Source organism: Salvelinus alpinus, chromosome 26, assembly GCF_045679555.1.
Source record: "Salvelinus alpinus chromosome 26, SLU_Salpinus.1, whole genome shotgun sequence".
Classification (NCBI taxonomy): Eukaryota; Metazoa; Chordata; class Actinopteri; order Salmoniformes; family Salmonidae; genus Salvelinus; species Salvelinus alpinus.
In genome coordinates, this window is record NC_092111.1 from 20,463,819 (window position 1) to 20,469,818 (window position 6,000).

Consider the following 6,000-nt stretch of genomic DNA (forward strand, 5'->3'; position numbering starts at 1 on the left):
AAACCTCCCTCCCTGATCTGTGAGGCTGGAGACTGGGAAGTGCAGGTAACAACATAGGGGGTGGGAAAAGAGAGTAGTAACTTCGGGTCAGGCTGGGTTGTAATAAAGGTAGGGGCCAGACCTAGTGGAGGCTCTTTAATGGTGGTGTGGATTACCTTGACATGCTCAGAGCATACCACTGACCAGGCTGATAGAGTGAGTATGTGTGTGAGGGGGGATGGGTAGTGAGGACTGTGTGTTCTTGCTCTCTCTCACTGTCTTTCTTTCTCTCTCTTTCCATCTCTCTCTCACTTTCTAATCTACAGCTATCTCCCTAGGGTCCCAAGTCAGGAGGACGGCCACATGTATTCACACATGTTATCTCATCAACATCAGAACAACCAAAACCCAGCTAATAGTCATGGCAGTGTGTGCGTGTGTGTGAAGGGTGTGTGTGTGGGTGTGTTGGGCTGTTCTCTTCCACCCACTGTGACTTTTATCTCATTTGATTATTCTGAGAGGATGACATTCGACCAGGGGGTTTATACATGGTGCGAAATCGCACTGTCATATTGGAGTGACACACACACACACACACACACACACACACACACACACACACACACACACACACACACACACACACACACACACACACAGCCAAACCCAGGCCCCATCTCCCACTCTCCCATCCATTGGCTAATTACATTTAGCCTTCTGCTCCACGGTGACTGTTGGAACAGCTGGGCTTGGTGGTTCCTGGAGAACAGATAACACAAATCATGAATCAAACTACTGTTGCTGCCATGGAGAGAGAGGCAGTGAGGGTGGGGAGCGATGAGAGGGAGAGGAGTGGGGAGAGAGAGAGAGGACAAGGACACAGTGATAATATTTAAAGCCTCATCCCCCACATATCTCATTCATATCTATATCACAGGCTGAAAAGAGGGGGAGGGAAAGGCCAGCATATGACTGTTTCATTTCCCTGGCCCAACAGAACAGCGTGATGTAGTTGGTTGGTTGTCTTCCTGGTCCAACAGAATAACATGATGCAGCTGGTTGGGTGTCTTCCTGGCCCAACAGAACAACGTGATACAGCTGGTTGGGTGTCTTCCTGGCCCAACAGAACAGCGTGATGTAGCTGGTTGGGTGTCTTCCTGGTCCAACAGAATGACATGATGTAGCTGGTTGGGTGTCTTCCTGGCCCAACAGAACAACATGATACAGCTGGTTGGGTGTCTTCCTGGCCCAACAGAACAACATGATGCAGCTGGTTGGGTGTCTTCCTGGCCCAACAGAACAACGTGATACAGCTGGTTGGGTGTCTTCCTGGCCCAACAGAACAACATGATGCAGCTGGTTGGGTGTCTTCCTGGCCCAACAGAACAACGTGATACAGCTGGTTGGGTGTCTTCCTGGTCCAACAGAATGACATGATGTAGCTGGTTGGGTGTCTTCCTGCCCCAACAGAACAACATGATACAGCTGGTTGGGTGTCTTCCTGGCCCAACAGAATAACATGATGCAGCTGGTTGGGTGTCTTCCTGGTCCAACAGAACAACATGATACAGCTGGTTGGGTGTCTTCCTGGCCCAACAGAACAACATGATACAGCTGGTTGGGTGTCTTCCTGGCCCAACAGAATAACATGATGCAGCTGGTTGGGTGTCTTCCTGGCCCAACAGAACAACGTGATACAGCTGGTTGGGTGTCTTCCTGGCCCAACAGAACAACATGATGCAGCTGGTTGGGTGTCTTCCTGGCCCAACAGAACAACGTGATACAGCTGGTTGGGTGTCTTCCTGGCCCAACAGAACAACATGATGCAGCTGGTTGGGTGTCTTCCTGGCCCAACAGAACAACATGATACAGCTGGTTGGGTGTCTTCCTGGCCCAACAGAACAACATGATGCAGCTGGTTGGGTGTCTTCCTGGCCCAACAGAACAACATGATACAGCTGGTTGGGTGTCTTCCTGGCCCAACAGAACAACATGATGCAGCTGGTTGGGTGCCTTCCTGGCCCAACAGAACAACATGATACAGCTGGTTGGGTGTCTTCCTGGCCCAACAGAACAACGTGATGCAGCTGGTGAGGGGAAAGGAAAAGAGAGAGGGACAAAAACATATTCATGCTGAAAAACAAATCCCATAAAATCTTCTAGGATGTTACATTGTGTGAGGTCTTCCTAACCTATATATTCCTCTATGACCTTGGCAGTACAGTATAATGGTGCATACACGAGCTGCAGGTTTCACATATTGTATTATACTATCCCAAGGTATCCTTTATATCATTACCTGTTGAACTTACATAGTGTAAATCCAATTGGTTCTACTGTAAATCTACTGGTTGGTTGATGTATCTTCCTGATATATGCCATTTAGCAGACATTTATTCAAAGCAACGTACAAATCAAATTGTATTTGTTACATTCGCCGAATACAATAGGTGTAGACCTTACAGTGAAATGCTTACTTACGAGCCCCTAACCAACAATGCAGAGTTTAAAAAAGTAAGAAAATGTTGCTAAACTAAAGGAAAAATAGTAACACCTTAAAGAACAGTAACGAGGCGATATACAGGGGGTACCGGTACTGAGTCAATGTGCAGGGGTACGGGTTAGTCCAGGTAATTGAGGTAATATGTACATGTAGGTAGGGGTAGTGATTATGCATAGCTAATAAACAGAGAGTAGCAGCAGTGTATGTGAAGAGTGTGAAGGAATGTGAGCATGTATGTGTGTTGGAGTGTCAGTGTAGTATTTATGAGTGTGTGGGTCCAGTGAGTGTACATCCAGCCTGTGCAAGAGAGTCAGTGCAAAAAAAAATAAGGGGGTCAATGCAAATAGTCCAGGTGGCCATTTGATGAACTGTTCAGCAGTCTTATGTCTAGAAGCTGATAAGGAGCCTTTTTGTCCAAGACTTGGCGCCTCAGTACCAGAGAGAACCGTCTATGACTTGGGTGGCTGTAGTCTTTGACAATTTTTATGGCCTTCCTCTAACACCGCCTGGTATAGAGGTCTTATAATAGGCTACAGTATGTGCATCCATTTTGCATATGACTCTTGCAGGAATCAAACCCACGACCTTGGCGTTGCTAGCATCACGCTTTTACCAATTGACCCACACAGGACTACTATTTCTCTGTGAGAGGCAGATGTGTGTGTGGGTAAATTACAACCGCTGGCTGTATTAGTGACCGTCCTAGACATGATGGCCAGGCCGGATGATTGGACATCACTGCAGTCTTCAACAGCTGTTTGATTTGCTGTCTTTAGTGGTAAGGAGACGGACATGCGAACCAATATGTCTGTCCATATGGGGATTGTGTGTGTGTGTGTGTGTGTGTGTGTGTGTGTGTGTGTGTGTGTGTGTGTGTGTGTGTGTGTGTGTGTGTGTGTGTGTGTGTGTGTGTGTGTGTGTGTGTGTGTGTGTGTGTGTGTGTGTGTGTGTGTGTGTGTGTGTGTGTGTGTGTGTGTGTGTGTGTGTGTGCGCGGTGGTAGCTATGATTCATAATAATAGTTTTGGCACTGCCCTAACTCATTTGCTTATATCCGATTCCTTATCAACTTTGTCGATGGCTAGCTGAGGCTTGCGGTCACATGGTCGGGGGTAGGGAAGGTACTAGGGAGAGGAGGATCAGTCACATGTTTACTGGAATGTTAGGCTGGTGTGAGAAGGCCGGACACACAGTCATCAGTGTACAGAATTGCAAAGAGGAAGCAAAAGCCTTTTGGACACAGCATTGCTGCCTTGCCACTATGTAGACACTCATATCTGGAGGAGCAGGAAAGGAATGGAAGAGTGCAGCTATATAGAGAAGAAAAATATTCCATAAACTGTAAGGATTAATGGTTACTAGTCTAGCACCCTATATCTCCCCCCCCCCCCTCTCTCTCTCCTCCCTTGTTCCCCTTTTCTCTGTGAGGGATCTCCAGCTATATTCCTCTTCTTTAATGGTTTGAATCCCTACCTTTACCCCCCATTTTTTTTCTCAATGTAGTTTATCCCCTCTCTCTCTCTCTCTCTCCCCCCCACACTCTATCTCCTATATATCTCTCTCTCCCCTGCCCCCTCCCTTTCCCTGCTATGTGTTTGAAGTGCCCTTGTGACGCTAGGCGGGCGGGGTCTTTGAGGAGCCCCGTGAATTGCTTGTATAATTGTGTCTTATATAACAGTGAATTAGGCAGGATATATGTTTCAAACAAGGGCAGCAGTGGGGGGAGTGTTCTAGCTTCACTGTGTGTGTGTGTGTTCGTGTGTGTGTGTGTGTGTGTGTGTGTGTGTGTGTGTGTGTGTGTGTGTGTGTGTGTGTGTGTGTGTGTGTGTGTGTGTGTGTGTGTGTGTGTGTGTGTGTGTGTGTGTGTGTGTGTGTGTGTGTGTGTGTGTGTGTGTGTGAAAGAGAGTGGGCAAGAGAGACGGAGAAGGATGTTTGCATAGGCACAATGGTAACAATGAGTCACAGCTGTATTGAAGAACAAGTGACATGGATCCTTAGAAGCCTCATGAAACATAAGCTATCTGACAGATTCATTAACACTTTGCGCCATAGTACATGCTTAACAACACAAAACGTTTCATTGAATGAGGTAAAATTGTACTCTTGCATAAGGTCTAAGCTACATCTACAGTTCACAACCCATATGATCTGTGTCTTTCTACAGTAATCGGTTGGCTGTGTGGGACAGGGGTGTAGTATGTAGTAACCATGTAGACTCAACACTTCACGGGTACTGCCATGTTGCCGAACTTCAATCTTGTTTGTGACAAAAAAAAAGTAAACCTTCTATGGACCTTTGTGTACACCGAATAAAGATGCAGTAACTCACTTTTTTGTCGCCCAGCAGTCGAGAACGCAATATGCCAATTCAAATAGCTGGAATATAACTGGAGTTCAGTGAAGGTTACTCAGGACTTTGCAACACACAATGACCTGATATTGTTTATACTTCCAGACCCATTACAATTAGTAGGGTGTATTCAGTTGTGTTTTGAGTTCAGGGTGTCATGTTTTAGAAATGATGATGACGATGATGATGATCGTGATGAAGATTGGGATAGTTGTGAATGAGGCCAGCTGCATCCACACTGTCCAATCAGAACGTCTGGAATGTTGAGAATGTTCTGTTTCTCTCAGAGCTCACAGCAAGAGAAAACAGAGCGAGAGCAGGGCAGGAAGAGAGGAAGAAGGGAGAACACAATATCTGTGTCCGTAGTCTGTTTGTTTCGGTTCTAAGAACTAGTGGCAAGTCATACGAACGTAGCGCAACACCGTGGAACAAAATGTTTTCTGCTTGCTAGGAAAAACAAGACAGAGAAAGAGAGATAAGTGTGTGTGTAGCACATGGGGAGATGTAAAACATACGTGGCGTGACTGGTAAGGTGCTTCAGGAGGGTGGTATGGTGCTTCAGGAGGGTGGTCACGTGCTTCGGGAGGGTGGTAAGGTGCTTCAGGAGGGTGGTAAGGTTCTTCAGGAGGGTGGTAAGGTGCTTCAGGAGGGTGGTCACGTGCTTCGGGAGGGTGGTAAGGTTCTTCAGGAGGGTGGTAAGGTGCTTCAGGAGGGTGGTAAGGTGCTTCAGGAGGGTGGTAAGGTGCTTCAGGAGGGTGGTAAGGTGCTACAGGAGGGTGGTAAGGTGCTTCAGGAGGGTGGTAAGGTGCTTCAGGAGGGTGGTAAGGTGCTTCAGGAGGGTGGTATGGTGCTTCAGGAGGGTGGTCACGTGCTTCGGGAGGGTGGTAAGGTGCTTCAGGAGGGTGGTAAGGTGCTTCAGGAGGGTGGTAAGGTGCTTCAGGAGGGTGGTCACGTGCTTCGGGAGGGTGGTAAGGTGCTTCAGGAGGGTGGTAAGGTGCTTCAGGAGGGTGGTAAGGTGCTTCAGGAGGGTGGTCACGTGCTTCGGGAGGGTGGTAAGGTGCTTCAGGAGGGTGGTAAGGTGCTTCAGGAGGGTGGTAAGGTGCTTCAGGAGGGTGGTCACGTGCTTCGGGAGGGTGGTAAGGTGCTTCAGGAGGGTGGTAAGGTGCTTCA